Genomic DNA, 17,054 nt, shown 5'->3' with positions numbered 1-17,054 from the left:
ATTTTAGTTTTCTGTTGTTGATAGTGTCACAGGGAATAAAGTAATGTATCATAGGTTGAACTTGAAGAGTTTCAAAACTTGTCTCTTCTTCCATGAGTATGCCAAATTTCTAAGAAAAGAACCTATCGATCACAATAAAAAACTGCTTCAATTCAAAATAAAAATGCCCACTAAGATGTCCGTTGGTCAATTGATTGTTAAGCAAATTTGAATGGTTAGTCTCCATGGCTTTTAACTCTAAGCCCTCCCTCGTCTCTAAACGCACTCTTTATCATTAAAGAGAGGACTTAGAAACTACCCACAACTCTAGATTAAAGACATTTTCTGCGTAATACCTTAAATTAGGTATCATTTTCGAGACACACCGCCTTTCCATGACGAACAAATAAACGTTCAGATCAGAATAAATCCATTTATTTAGACAGTGAAAACAGGTACAAAAGTCTAGGTATTTCTATCAAATATGCAGCAATCGTCATCAGTAAAATTACTCTTAAGTGTTAATATGCTTTGTACGATTGCTGTATATGGGATCGAAATATCTAAACTTTTGTACCTATTTTCACAGTCTAAATAAATGAACTTATCCCCATTTGAACATTTATTGGTTCTAGAGTAAAGAGCGATTTTATGTGGGGTGGCTAGTCCTTATATGTTCTGGGTTTGGTGAGAAACAACTGCACTTGGCATGAAAATGCAAACTACATGAAAATACTACAGACTACAATGCAGACGACATGAAAATAGAAATTGTTCTTGGCAAGTGGTTTGTATCGTCAAATTTGAATTATTACTGTCATTGTTTTTAAAGAAACTTTTCTTTGTTTCTTTCAAAAAAATTTGGAAAATTTTCAAGGAATTCTTTTTCAAAATTTTCTTGATAATCTTGCAGTAAAATTGTCCTGACACAAACTCAAAAATCAAATCCCTCAGCTATGTTGGTTAAAGTAATGAAAAAATATTGCATTGAAAACGTCTTTTCAGGCGATAATAGTGGTATAGAATCTTAACAGCGAGGGCTACTTTCCGTTGATAGTTTTGAGGGATGTTTCTGTTCCTTAGCTTTCTCTGAGTATCAGTGTTGAAGCATCTGAAACTATAGCCTATTTGAGCCGCTAGTAATTTTGTGTGAGTTTCAGTAAGACTACATGATTGTTCGTTGCTGAATTTGTAATAAAATTAACTGCAGAGTTGAACATTTATCACATTTATCAGATTATCACAACGTCAAAGCAATAAGTTTCTCATAATCCAATCATAATTTGCTAGAAATGCGTCATTGTTTGTGTGAAGACCAAGTCATGAAGAAAGTTATGCGACTGATGGGTCCCGAAAATCTTTAATGAAGAGTATAGGAATTTGTACTATTGTTTAATAATTATACAGTGGTTGTAAGCAAGTCGAAATTGTAGATTAAAGATTTTCTATTTATTAGAGAAAAACTGCGTTGTAGGACCTAAATGCAATGTGACTCAGTCGTTGTTGTTGTTGTTGTTTGGGGTTTGACGCGTTCGACCAATAGGTCATATGCGTTCGTATCACTCAGTTGTTCTATGCCTTCTATAGTCACTAGCTTGCTTGGGTTTCACTTCAGTCAGTATTCACTGAACCAGAACAGTAACACTTGACTTGCTAATGGAGGGGGGCTTTTTGCCTGCAGCAACTGCCTGCATTGAAAAACGGGAATCTAAATACGGCAGCTAAGCATCGTCAAACAGCAATTGAAATACGTATGCAACACAATTCTAATAAATAATACAATTTTACACATTAAAACCAATCTCATACGCTCTACAATTAATAGGAGATCACTAATTTTATATTTTTTCTCTTGAAGGCAAAAATTTAAAAAAAACATGGTTGAAGCAACTAAAGCTACCCTAAAGGTAGCTAAAAATCATCCCTGAACAAAAGCAATTTTCATTATTTTACCACGAAATCGAGTTATAGTTGCAACGCTGGTCAACTCAGTCGACATGAAGGGTCAGCATTTCATATGAAAAATGAAAAGAGATAGATCCTTCAGTTAGTTGTTCCCATCCGCTTTTGGTCCATGCCCCACCTTGGCATTTCTAGAATCCTGACCCCTCCCCCCTCGTGATTTTTAAATTTTGTTATTCTCATTTTAACGTGTATTCACTGGAAGGAAGCTTTAAACCTGGTAAAAAAAAATTCGGTTCGTTTTCTTGGCATGTTTTATACTATTCAAAAACATTATCTAAATACAACTCCTTTTATGCAATTACGACGCCATTGCCATGCTATCATATAAATTTTTGCTCTTGAAATGCATATGAATGTGACATCATTCTTACGGAAAAATCTTTTTGTCAAAATTAAGGCTATAAAGTATAGTCAGCCGAAGGGTGCACGTCCTGCCCATGACCCATTATAATATTGCCATGTCTCACCGGTGAGGCTTGTGCCCCACGTCGGGAATAACGATTTTAGAGCCATTGCTGGCGCTTAGGGTGCCGAATAAACGTTTGAGCTGGTGGGTCTTTTTTGATACCTGCAGTTCAAAAAAAAAAAAATTGAATAAAGTAACAGTCTGCGTTTCCTATATCGTTTCTTATATACAGAAAAAAAAGAAGAACCGAAAAATATAGTTAGCATATTATACTGGTAGCATAGAATTACAATTTTTTGTATTGCAGCAAACCCGAGTTGTTGATGCAATGCAGCTGTATTCAATTGAAAGGAAGGCGAGTCTGCCAATTGAAGGTCATGCTGCTGCTCTTACTCAATTTAAAATGGATGGCAATCTCTTACCATTGACTACTTTCTGTTTTGCTGTTCAGTCTGCTGCTTGTGGTAAGGTAAGAAGTTAATTTGTTTTTTTTTCCGAAATCAAGTTTCATAGGGTGAAATTGGGAAGAAGTTGACAATGTATTACAGAAAGCATAGAGAACATATCTAACAGCAAGTTTATTCTAAAACAAAAACTGGGAAGTTCATGATCGAAAAAGTTTATTCCTGTCATGAAGTTATGAGTTAAACTTTCGTTCATTTTTTTGATGAGTTGAACTCTAGCAGGGAAACAGGGGTAAGGGGGGGGGGTCTTTATCTAACATCTCTGGTAGTTTCTGTCAGAATAGCATTTTAACGTTGCACAAATACTTCGTCCACAAGCATATTCAATAAAATTTAATCTTAGAACTGTGGGAAAATCATGGAGTAGTTAATTATAAAAACATGGCATTAAAAATAACTACGTCTCTCAAATCAAACAGTCAGCTTCGTAAACTGGATTAAAATATATTTGAATCGATTAGCTATTACGATTTTCAGATTTTAATATTGATATGCAAAACGATGCAGGAAACAATGCAGACCATGGGTGTACGGAGGGGGGGGGATGTTTAAATCTAAATTTGAAACATTTCAATCTTATAAAAAGACAAATTTTGATATTAAATTTTTAAAGCATAAAGCTAAAACATTAATTTAAAAATAAAAGTAAATGTTAGTTTCTGAAATAAAACTAAGGTTTAAAGACTCGGTTTGGAAAAAAAAAACAAAACAACACTTATTCCTTAAGAAAAAAAAATGGTGAAATGGTGAAATGGTGAAAAAAATGGTGAAGCTTGTTGATGATTTATGATTTTTGGGGATTTCGTGTGTATGATAGAACTTGCTGGCAATATAAGATTTTTGTGATCTATCAATATTCAGCCCCCCACCCTTCATCACAACCGGCTGCCCCCGTAATTTCTTAGTTTTGTTTCGTGAAAAGCCGAGCAAAGACCATATTAATACTTGTCAGAACGAATAATTTTATTGAGAGTTGTCGAAGTTTACAAATTTAACTTTTATAGTTGTCTTAAAATCGTCTTCTTAAGTCACCTGCTTAATATTATACAAGACAGTATCCAATTGTATGTATTCAATCACCAAACATTAGCTTTAAATAAATTCATGTCAAATAATCGAAGAAAAAATGCTTTTTTAAATGCTTTTCATTAAATGCTTTTTTTTAAGTATAGCTGTAATTAAAGCATTCGTTTGAAGTTGTCTGACCTATATAAAATTCAATTTTTTTTACCAGGAATAATTTTGAGGTAAAACAAAAATTGGCACCAATGCATCTGATAACTAAGTAATTTTTGCAACTTCTCCTCGTTGGTCTTTCATTTGTTTGTATTTTATGCTCGATGTCAGGTGGTCTTGTTTTTAAAACGAGGGTGTAATTTCGCGAAAATATGGGTAGTGGGGAAAATATGGGGTGGCGGAGCAAAATATAGTGTGTTACACATGGATTGTCAATTCACAAAAATACGGGGTGGCGGAGCTAAACATGGGATATCAATTAACGAATATATGAGGTCTTGAAGGGGAGTCTTAAGGGGGAGGTGGAGCAGAATTGATTGGGGATGATAGCTGACAGTTATATAGGTCATATAACTACAGTTTTCATCTACTGTAGTTCTGAGTGTAGTTTTTTGAATGTTCGAATGCCAAAAGTTTGCTTATTAATGCGTGGCAAAATATTTGAAAATTAAAACGTGACTCTTTCAGTGTCAAAAACAATGACACTGGCTAAATGAATGCGTTGTGCACTGATACCTATGTCTAATTGTCTATAAACAATGCCAGAATATATACTAGGCCAAAAGGGCCCTGACCTGTGGAGGTGCACATGTAGAGTTAAAATATTTGTACCTTTATTCTTACCTGAAACATCAATAATAGTTGAGTTTGACCGTATTTTTGACTAGTGTTGATAAATAATCATAACAAATAAAAATATACAGCAGGTACTAATATAAATGATTAAATAAATCTCAAAACGAGTGAAGCTTAAGTTGAATATGCAAATCCAACTTAAATCGAACAAAGTTTTTTTTTTCTAGATTAATGTTCAGGAAAGGGCAGTCCGTACACATTACATCCCCTTAAGTTACAAATCTCATTAAACTGGTTTCTAACCAGTGAATAGTGCGTTGTTCTTTTTTATCAGTATTATAGGTGCAAATTGCACTGGGGCCTGACCTGATCCAGAATCATAATTGGAGGGGGGCTGAGACACCAGATATACGTTCTACGGGATATGACAATATTAACTTTAAGTTGCTGCAAAAAAAAAAACAACATATAAACAGTTTAAACAACACTAGTCAAAAATACGGTCAAACTCACCTATATTGATGTTTCAGTTAAGACTAAAGGTACAAAGATTTTAACTCTAGATGTGCGCCTCCGCATGTCCTGGCCCTTTTGGCATAAAATTAATTTTTAGAATTTCAGTTACTATTGAGCCGCGTCTCTCCTTCCTTAAAGTTCGTCATGACGAACTGTTTGATTAAAAAGAAAGTTTTGCTCCATTTAATCGAAAAACTAAAATTTATTAAAATCCATACTTTCTAATGTTGTAAGTTCCATTAAAACTGAATATCTCTGTCTCCGGTGAAGACGGGAAAAGTTAAATGGTTTTTGTTCTAAAATTTCTTGGAAAGTAAGTCTTATAAATTATAGTTTTGTTTGTAATGTGTTTCTCTTAGTCACTAGCTTTAAAAGTTACGAATAGACCGATAAATCAACTCAAAATAGTTTAGCCGCTTAAACTAAAAAAGTGTATGATAGAACAGACATGGTGAACCTCAAAGGTATCACATGGCAGTGCAGTAATTGTTTACTGTTTTTCTTCCGTGAAAGAAAGAACTGATAAATTCCCGTGATATATATATTTTTTTTTTTTTTTTGCACGGTCTGTTAATGCTGACTGTGGAAGAGTTGGACCAAATAACCCTAGTAAGTACTCCCTGAGTTTTAAGTAACCTGTTTTAATGTGACAGCATCGGAAGCAGTTTAAAGGAGTACAGAGGGGGAGCTTGCCCCGGTTACAAAACTTTAGGGCGAAAAATTCCAAATAAGTAATCTGGTGGTTTAAATCATTTTGTAATATTGAAATTTTATTTAACTTAATAATAATAATCAGGAAATAATACTAGCTAAAATATTTGATAATAAGCAAACAATTTAAATAATAAATTATGAATTATTTAATAAATTGAAAATAATTTTGTTAAAATTGGTCTGGAAAGATTTTGAGAGACAGGAGGGGCAGAAATCAAGATTTTGGCCTGGGCGCAAGAGAGGCCAGAACCACTACTGTACTCCATCCACTTTGTCTGAAGATGGCCGGCTCTGGTGACAGTGGCAATTAAAATGACAGCAATGGAACAAACTGAAATTCAATATTTGAGCTTCATGCTTTCTACATTACTGAATGCAACTCTTGCCTCCTAATATGACTCAGAGGCTCCCCCTTCTCCTCAAAGAAAGCTCGATAGAAAACAGCCACATAACTGAGCATTAGAGGCTTGAATCTGCTTACCTTGGGTATTCGACATTCTCTCTACAATGTTGGCTCTATACCACTGTAGCTATATTTTCATCTGTTTGTGTTGCTGTCTTTGTAATGTCCACGTTGTGTTAAATAAAAGAGGAACATAATTCCAAGTTTTACTTCGTTGGGGTATTTTGACTTCCGGAAACTTCGTTAGTCAAATCTGCTAACGGTAAAATATTTGCTCTGGTGACGTAAAATCGTGATAAGTATGTTCCAAATTCCATTTTGTCTAACTTTTTCTTTTTTGCATAAATTGAGTGATTAATTTCTGGAAACTTTGGGTAATGAATAGAATTTATTGGTCGATCTAGTATCCATTTCTTTTATAAATGCACATACATTTCGGGGTTATCGGCTTACGTAAAGTGTTCACGATAGAAATATTGCAATATCAGTAAAACCAGTCATGATGATTGTCTGTCAGGGACGTAATTTTCTATAGAACAGGGGGGCAACTGCCCTCTTCAAACCCAAGATTGCCCCCCCCCCTCCAGCTGAAGTTTAGTTTCTGCAGGAAATCTTGTGAAAACTAAGAAGCTTATATTATTCTAGTATCCAGAGAAACAGATCAGTTTTCTTTAGTATATCTTTGCCTCTATGGTAATATTTGGCTCATTTTTTAGTTTTCAATGTCGATATCGTTTGATTTGGAAAAATTACCTCTAACTGTGCCCCCCCCCCACCCGGAATTTTTCAAAATTACGCCACTAGTGTCTAATCCTTCCATTGATAGATATTTAGTTTCGCACGTTTATTGTTTATATTTTTTGGAATTTGTCACAGCCTATATCAAAGGAATACCCACCCTTGGCTGTAATGCTGTGCGATTATACTCAAATTTGGATGTTATTGTCTAAAACAAAAGAAAAAAAGATGAAAATTCTTGTCTTAAATTCTTTCTCAAAATCCTGCATTCGCTACTGAGTGTATTTCAGTAGTGGTAATTCGAAAAAAATTTGATGACTTTTTTTATCATTAATTTTTTTCTCATTGATATGAATAGTCGCATCAAGAAATTTAAGCTCTATCAATTGGCCTAATTATTTCTCTCTTATTATGTTAGGTTCTCAAGAAAGAAATTAAAGATTTTGCAATTAATCTCAAAGAAATTGTCTTCTATGAGAGTATATTTGGCTAAGGTATGTTTAATGGATATGGGGGAGGGGGGGGGGGGGGGGCTCGTCACCGGTTAGTACATTTCTATGTATTTATTTTCAACTCTAAAATATATTCATGCATTTAATTATCTATTCAAAATTATTAGATTATCGAGATATTCAAAAAATAAGTTTTCTTAAAAATGTGCTCAGATAGTTACGTAGAAAATGAAGCTTTTTACATCTGCATTAGATTAGCTTGGGTTTCATTTAGACTTTTGATGTTTATGTTAATTTTTATTTTCAATGACATTTTATTGAATCCTATTCGTCAATTACTAAAATGTTTTGTTTTGCAGGCAAACCTTTAGTTTTTCCTCATCAACCCTTTTTCTGTGGAATTTCAACCTCCTGATTTAGAATCAATGGTTATAAGAATCCGTTTTTGCTAGGCTACAGCCAAAAAATTTATGAGATGGTTATGTCTAATAATAAAACAGGGTATTAGCAAAGAGAGGACTGTTAACATACAAATCTTTATCAAAATTAATTATACACAATAGTTTAAACTATTGTTTGTTCTATTTTTGATGTCTGCGAAAGCCTTCAATGCAAAAACAACCGGTATTAAATAATAGTAAAATACGTTCTGTTACAGAACCCCTTTTGAATTACTTTAATTGGCTCATCCTGCCTTGACCATATTTCTAAAAAACTTATTACAATTCACCATGGAGCAGGGGGGTCGAAATTGTTCATCTATGCTTCTAAAAGGCCCTGGCTTTATATTTTCTGTGTGTTAATCTCAAATATTTTTGGGGTTGTATATAATATTCATCTGTTTTCGGTTGGCTTTAGTTATTGCTAATTGAAAACAAATTATTTATTTTTGTTTTTAATTGAAAAACAAATTAGAGAGTATTCGGCAGCAGCTAACCCAGAGAAATCTAAAAATGATAAACATCAGAATTATATGCTGAAGTCCATCAAGCACCTTGAAAGTGACGACCTTCTTTTCTCACAAATATATGAGCATTGCTGACCAAATACTTCTAGCATTATAGTGGGTGATCTCAACTACTCATTGATTGATTGGGATGCACAATATGCTCAAGAATAAGTTGGGTCACCGTCCCGCCAAAAAAATTCTAATACCAATAAATGGCAAATATCTAGACCAGTTTGTAAAGCAGTCAACTCAAATTTGGGGAAAAGATAAAGCAACAACACTTGATCTGGTTCTGTGCAACAATGGCTCAGAAACTGAAATAGTTAGAGCTGAGGTGTCTCTGAAGAAGTCGGATTATGCTACTATTGCTGTTGAATTGAAAGCTGAAACAAAACAGAAATACAACAATGTAGTTTTAAGAGAAGAACAGGGCGGTTTTAGAAAAGGTAGAGGATGTGTCGACCAAATATTCGCTCAGGTTCATAATTGAAACTCTTTTTGTCCTCAGTTTTATAGACTATGAGCAAGTGTTTGATTCTGTTGGTAAAAGAGTTTTAGCAAAGGTTTTATCCTTATATGGTATACCAGACAAATACTTTAAAGTTATTAGTGACATTTACGAGAATAATACCGCTGCGCTTAATGTAGGAAATGAGGTTAGCAGCCTTTTTTTTTATGTTAAATCAGGAGTTAAGCATGTACCATCTTAATAATAATAATAATATATATATATATATATATATATATATATATATATATATATATATATATATATATATATATATATATATATATATATATATATCTATATATATGGAATGTTTATATATATATTATAATATATAATTACATGACATATAATAATATAAGCAATTAAACATAAGGTACTTGTATGATATACCCACTACCACTCAAGTCGTTCATGCATTGACGCACTGTAAACCGGTTTCTTTCACCTTAGCGTGGAAAAAGACAAAGAAAAGGGACAGAGTAAATGCGAAATATATATTTTAGGCTATATATTTGCACATCAAGGGGAGAGGGGTAAAGTAAAGTATTAGGCTTTAGTTAAAGTTAATATAGATATACTAGATTAATTAATCTAATTAAGCCATAGTGGGATACGAGGACCAGCGCATGATTTATCGCATCTTACCTAACAGGTCGATCCCAAGTAACAACTATGAATAAAACAGTTTCGGATCCATGCTTATTGCACAATATTGGTGTTCCTCAGGGTTCAATTCTGGGACCACTGTTCTTTCTAATATACATAAATGACCTTCCATCAGCAACAGAAACCAACAGCCTGAATGTCCTTTTTTCCGATGATTCCAGATCAACACTTGCAGGGAAGTCGGAAGAGGATATCAAAGAGAAGCTGCAAATCGTGTTTTCCCAGCTGATTGTATGGCTAAAAGCTAATCTTTTGTCATTGAATGTCGCCAAAACGAAATTCATCATTAATAGTAGACTTGGACACAAAGCAAAAGGAATTTCAATTATAAGTGATCAGGCTACAGATATTCGAATTCAAAGGGTAACTTCACTCCGGTATCTTAGCATAACTATTGATGAAAATCTATCTTATAAAAAACATTGTAATAGATCACGCGTTAAAATTGACCAAGGAGTTGGGGTAATGAGGAGGCTTCAGCTTTTTTCACCTATGAAGTTCTACGACTCATTTATTTGCCTTGGTGCATTCTCATCTTACGTATTGTCCCCTGATTTATTTGGCAACATTCAAATATCATACACAACCGATACAGACTCTTCAAAACCGGGCTCTTCGAATTTTGCAAAGATATTTACCGTCGCCTTTTTCCTATCCAAATAAATCTAAAACTGAAACTATATATTTATTAACTAATATTTTGCCTGTTTCAGAATTATTCACTCTTCATTGTTTATTCAAGGTAAAATATGACCGCTCAGAACCGCTTTCGTACTTTCGTGAGAGAAATTTTTTCCCTGAGCAACCTAACCATGTTTATGAAACCCGTAATAAATGGAGAATGCAGTACCTGAAATTAACCACTGAGAGATCATGGTTCTCGCCATCTTTCTCGATCATGGGTTCATGGCATCTTTATCTATCATATATTGACTACAGTAAATCTCTCCCAAATATAAAAAAGCAACTTCATTCTATCCTTATAAATAAATTCAAAAATCAGTGATAAACAAAAATCTTAAAGTAAATAGTTGTTTGTTTGATGTTGATTTTTCTTTTCTTTTTTCCAAATAAGTTGCCGGTCATCGGTTACCCTTGCTTGGACACTGTATTTGTTTTGTTTTTCGGATTGATATTTGCCGAGTGTCAGTTGTTTTGTGGGTGGGTTCCCGTCTAGTGGTGAGTCGTGGATTTATTTACATTTATTTTATGTATTTGTTTTTATTTCTTTTTTTTGTCAAATAGGTTTGCTATATTGTTATACCGGGTCTTTGTCAATCAACCTTGTGTCTCCAGCTTGACCCTTTTTTTATATTGTGTGTGTTGTACAGAAGTTTAAATAAAATCTTGAATCTTGAATCTAGAATTATATAATCCATCATCAATTTCAAGCAGAAAATGGAATGACTAAGGCCAGAAAAAAACATTGGTAGTTAGAAAACCTACTGTTTAAGTTCTGTCCCTTAATCTATTTCTCCTATTCCAAAAATGGACAAAATCACTAATTTAGGATTTTTAAGAAGATTTGAAAACACAGATGATAGCTTTTGGTAGAGATCGTAATAAAACTTAGTGGGAAGAAGCTCTTGGCTCTTCTGACCTCGTCATAAGTGCCATGTAGGCTCTTAGCTCTTGTTAGTTATTAAATAAAAAAGCAAGTTTTTTTAAATGAAAGTAGGGAGCAACATTAAAACTTAAAACGAACAGAAGTTACTCCGCATATAAATGGGGCTTTTCCTCTTCAACGCCCCGCTCTTTACGCTAAAGTTTGACTCTTTCTCTTAATTCTGCTTTTTAAAACAGTAAGAAACTTTAGCGTAAAGAACGGGGCGTTGAGGAAGAAAAGCCCCTTTTATATACGGAGTAATTTCTGTTCGTTTTAAGTTTTAATGTTGCTCTATACTTTCATTTAAAAAAACTTGTTTTTTTAATTTGATTTCTAGACGTTTTTGAATTAGTACACGTTTTGATGTTGCCTATCCGCACATAATTAATTAAAACAAAATTTGCCTATAAATTAATTGCAATTAATTAGAAGATTTTAAGAAAAAAGGAGCCAGGGAGGAGGCCTAGCTGCCCTCCAGTTTTTTGATTACTTAAAAAGGCAACTAGGACTTTCAATTTTTTACGAACAGTTTTCATAAGTAAAAACATACTTAACTTCCAAATTAACTTACATAGCGAACTTCTATATACGTATGTTTTTATTGCGTATATGATGGGGCTCACCCCTCGTCGATACCTGATCTTTACACTAAAACTTAAATTCTGTCCTAATTCCTCAAGAATCACCCCTGAATTACAAAGGTTGTAGAATAAATAGTTGAAATTACTAAAAAGACTTTAGCATAAAGAGCAAGGTATTACGAGGAGGTAAACCCCTCGTATGCATAATAATTTCTGTTTGTTTTAAGTTTTGACTGCTGCTCCTCACTTTCAGTAGAAAAAACTCTTCATATTTATTTGTCATTGTTTTTTTTTAAATAATGCTAGCCTGCACCCCCTCCATTGAAATTCTCTTCCTCCATGGAAAGATCCTCCCACGTAACAACCCCTCAACTTTCTCCCTCAAACCAAAAAAATACCCCTGAAAAGGTCTGTACACTTCCCAGTAACCATCACTGTATGTAAACACAGGTCAAAGTTTGTAACTTGCAGCACCTCCCATGGGGACTGCGGGGGAGTAAGTCGTCCCCAAAGACATAGTTATTAGTTTTTTCGACTATGGTGAATAAATAGGTTATCTCAGAATTTTGATCCGGTGACCTTGGGGGAAAAATGTGCGTGGGAGGGGGCTTAGGTGCCCTCCTTTAGGACCACTGGGTTGATACGAGCACCCCTGAGAAAAAAAAAAACAACATAAAAACAAATAAACACGCATCCATGATTTGTATTCTGGCAAAAAATGTGAAATTCCACATTTTTATAGATAGGAGCTTGAAACTTCTACAATTAGGTTCTCTGATACGATGAATCTGATGGTTTGATTTTCGTTAAGATTGTATGACCTTTAGGGGGTGGTTCCCCCTATTTTCGAAAATGAGGCAAATTTTCTCAGGCTCGTAACTTTTGATGGGCAAAACTAATCTTGATGAAACTTATATATTTAAATCAGCAGTAAAATGCAATTCTTTTGATGTAACTATTGGTATCAAAATTCCATTTTTTAGAGTTTCGGTTACTATTGAGCTGAGTTGCTCCTTACTACAGTTCGTTACCATGAACTGTTTGATAGTGATTACTGAAAAATACAAAATTAGGCTGAGGCTGTCTATAACACCCTTGCCTAGCCAGATGCATCCCCGAAAATGGTATTTAACTATGTAAGAAGTTTTTTTCACTCTGCTTTTAATCACTGACAGTGGAACTGCACTGAGGATAATCCTACCCACTTCTTTTATTACTGGTTAACTGATATCAATGCAACAAAAAACAATTTTAATAAATACACAAAAGAAAATTCAAAATAAACTAACTAGAAAACACACTGTAGTAAGCTCTGTCAAACTCACCTTAAGGTGGATCTCCGAGGTTTGAAGCCAATGCTATTTTCCTATAGCAGTGAAATGCGTATTAACAACAGACACGAGCAGATTCTTTGATGAAAAAATTACTGTGGCTTCATTGAAAACTTTGACATGAATAGGCCGAACAAATTTGCATTTTTTTTCTTTAGAGCTTCATAAGAAATTAATTAGTGGGGACACCTCTAATTTTTAAAAGTAGCAATAAAATTACTTTTAGAAGACGTAGAGAATTGTAAAGTAGCCTCTCCATTTGCCACAAGATTTAAAAAATTTTGGCCGTGAATTTTTTTTTTTATTGTCATCAGTTTCCTTTAAAATTTGTCATTTAAGATATTCTTCCTTTACTGTTTAAAAGGGTTGTACGAATCATATAGCCTTGATTTTTGTGTCGTTTTGTAGATCTTATACCGACAAATAATCCCAAAGATTCTTAAGTTTGTAGTTATAACAGATGATTTTTAGCAATAATTCTTAGTATTCAAGATTTCCTCCTTTCTCATTGGCTTAAGCACTCCTTGAGGGGTTTGCCAGAATATCATTAAGAATGTTGACATCTCCTTAGCATTAAGACCAGATTTAAAAGGAAGTTGAAAACATGTATAATTGGCAACAACACCTTGAGGCAATATCATTTTAACACCATACGAATTGGAATTTGTTAGGTTACAAAGCAGATAAGAGTTTGGCTTTACAAGTAAAGAAACACCGATTGTATGCCTATAAAATGTATGAACATTATTTTTAAAAAGAATATTATTCTTAAAACCACATCATTTTAAACATTATTGGCCTTTAAAAGTAAAGAAACACCGATTGTAGACCTATAAAATGTATGAACATTATTTTAAAAAAAGAACATTATTCTTAAAAACACATTATTTTCAACATTATTGGCCTTTAAAAGTAAAGAAACACTGATTGTAGGCCTATAAAATGTATGAACATTATTTTTAAAAAGAACATTATTCTTAAAAACACATTATTTTAAACATTATTGGCCTTTAAAAGTAAAGAAACATCGATTGTAGGCCTATAAAATGTATGAATATTATTTTTAAAAAGAACGTTATTCTTTAAAACACATTATTTTAGACATTATTGGCTCTTAAAAGTAAGGAAACGCCGATTGTAGGGCTATAAAATATACGAACATTATTTTTTTAAATCTGAAGTTGTATTCGTCGGATATTCGTCCATTTTAGTTCCACGGGATCTTATTTTATTCCTAATAGTGCCGTATCTTAGAATATTTTGGTTTTTCTCCATCATCTCATATAGTTGATGATTTATAAGCTCGTTCATAAATGACTGATTACCCCGGTTTGGAACCGGGGTAATCATATACTTTGCTTTACGGAGTAATGCATATACTTATTAAATTAATGTCATTTAAAGTGATATGTTCCTGAAGGTACATAATAAACATTAGGCACCCTTGCCCTGGGGTCATAAATACAGGTAAGGGAGGAAGGAAACCCCTTAGGGGTATTTAATAAATTTTTGAAACTACTTATATTTATATACTATTCATCAAAAACAAGAGCTAAGAGCTCATATGGCACTTGTGACAAGGTCAAGAAGAGCCAAGAGCTCATATGATAGGAGCTCTAGCAAAATTCTAAGAATCAATAGATTGCTTTAAAAGGAAAATCAGAGGCTTAATACTGGTCGGGATTTAAAATAAGAGCTTTGAGATACAAGGTACTTCTAAATATCAGAATTCATTAAGATCCGATCATCCACTCGTAAGTTAAAAATACCTCAATTTTTCAAATTTTTCCTCTCCCTTCAGCCCTCCAGATGGTCGAATTGGGAAAACAACTGTAACAAGTCAATTAGTGCAGCTCCCTGACATGCCTACCAATTTTTATCGTCCTAGCACGTCCAGAAGCACTAAACTCACCAAAGCACTGAACCACACCACCTAACTCCCCCAAAGAAAACGGATCCAGTCCAGCTACGGCAATTACGTATCTACGCCGTTTATAAGCGTTTTCCAAGATTTCCAGTTTCCCCCTCCAATTCCCCCCCAATGTCAAAAGATCTGGTCGGGGTTTGAAAGAAGAGCTCTGAAACCTGAGTTTCTTCTAATTATAAAATTTTATTAAGGTCTGGTCACCCATTCTTAAGTTAAAAACACCTCAATTTTTCTAATTTTTCCAAATTAACAACTTCTAGCTCCCTCAAAGAGAACGGATCCGTACCAGTAATGCTGGTCCCCCCACCCCTAATGACACTGAATCTGGTAGGGATTTAAAATGAGAGATCTGAGTTTCGAGGTCCTTCTAAATATGAAATTTCCTAAAGGTACGATCACTCTTTCATAAGTTAAAATTCCTAATTTTTTCTATTTTTTAGAATTAACCCTCCCTCCCCCAACTCCCCTAAAGAGAACAGATCTGTTCCAGTTATGTCAATCCCGTTTCTAGGACTTGTACTTAGTTTCACCACCAAGTTTCATCCCCACCCCTGTACTATAAGCATTCTCCAAGATTTTAGGTCCCCCCCAACTTCCTCTTCACCGGATCCGGTCGAGATTTAAAATAAGAGCTCTGAGACGTGATATCCTTCCAAATATCAAATTTCTATAAGATCCAATCTCTCCTTCGTCACTCGGAAATACCTTATTTTTTTAATTTTTTAGAATTAACAATCCTCCTCCCAACTCCCCCGAAGACAGCAGATCCGTTCCAGTTATGTCAATCTCATATCTAGGACTTACGATTGTGTTTACCACCAGGTTTCATCCCGATCCATCCACTCTAAGCTTTCTCCATGATTTTAGGCTCCCCCTCCCATCTCTCCCCCAATGTCACCGGATCCGGTCGGAATTTAAAATAAGAGCTATGAGACACGATATTCTTCCAAACATCAAATTTCACTGGGGTCTGATGACTCTTTCCTAAGTTAAAAATACCTCATTTTTTCAGAATTAACCCCCCTCCCCCCCAACTCCCCCAAAGAGAGCGGGTCCGTTCTAGTTAGGTCAATCGCGTATCTAGGACTTGTGCTTACTTTTCCCATCAGGTTTCATCCTGATCCCTCAGCTTTAAGTGTTTTCCAAGATTTTAGGTTCCCCCCTCAATTCCCCCAATTTCACCGGATCCAGTTGGGATTTGAAATAAGAGCTCTGAGACGCAACATTTTTCCAAACATCAAATTTCGTTAAGATCCCGTCACCCGTTCGTAAGTTAAAAATATTTCATTTTTCTATTAACCGAAATTTTTCTGAAATATTACCGGCCCCCGAAAAATATTATTTTTCCGAATTAACCGGCCCCCACCCCCTCCAGATGGTCAGATCGGGAAAATGACTATTTCCAATTTAATCTCCCTGATACGCCTGCCAAATTTAGCTGTCCTAGCTTACCTGGAAGTGCCTAAAGTAGCAACTAAATCTCAACGTAATTAGAGTTTATTTATCAACATGGTTTGGACTTCGACAGAATGCTGAAATTTCTCAAATAGAATTTACTTACTAAAATTTATATGCTATTCACCAACACTAATAATTAACCTATAATAGTCTACTATTCAAACAACCCTAATAGGTTAAGGTTAATAATACTGCTACTAATACATTATGACCCCTAAACAATCTCTATACTATCCGCATGTCAATGCTCTTCACATGTCAATGAAAAATCCACTTTCAATATTCACTTTCAGTGTCGGACCAAGTAATTTTCTCACATCCACTGTCTTCTGGCTCCAAAGTCCGTTTCATTCCGCGATTTTCTGCAGCCCGGACTAAGGCAGGCTCTCTAAGTGGCATGTTCCTAATCAATCGCGAGTCTAATATCTCCGTAAGTAAACAATCGCTCCAAAACTCCTGAAGCTTTGGTAATATAAACAAAAAATACTCTTTTGATCTCGGAATAGTTAAAATTTCCACATCATGCTCATGGTGATATACCACCAAGTGACATTCTTCTTGATTGGTGATTTCTAG

At 34.4% G+C, this 17,054-nt stretch overlaps 1 long non-coding RNA gene across 1 annotated transcript in view; it reads left to right on the top strand.

The window, feature by feature from the left end:
• Positions 1-17,054, top strand: part of LOC136041425 (uncharacterized) — a 49,384-nt gene that overhangs the window by 9,623 nt on the left and 22,707 nt on the right. Inside the window, exon 2 of the long non-coding RNA XR_010621025.1 lies at positions 2,658-2,819. This is a non-coding gene — a long non-coding RNA (uncharacterized LOC136041425). The remainder of the gene's footprint in view (positions 1-2,657; positions 2,820-17,054) is intronic.

This window comes from Artemia franciscana, unplaced genomic scaffold, assembly GCF_032884065.1.
Source record: "Artemia franciscana unplaced genomic scaffold, ASM3288406v1 PGA_scaffold_218, whole genome shotgun sequence".
Lineage (NCBI taxonomy): Eukaryota > Metazoa > Arthropoda > Branchiopoda > Anostraca > Artemiidae > Artemia > Artemia franciscana.
The sequence above is the reverse complement of the archived record's forward strand: the minus strand, read 5'-3'. Positions and strand labels throughout refer to the sequence as shown.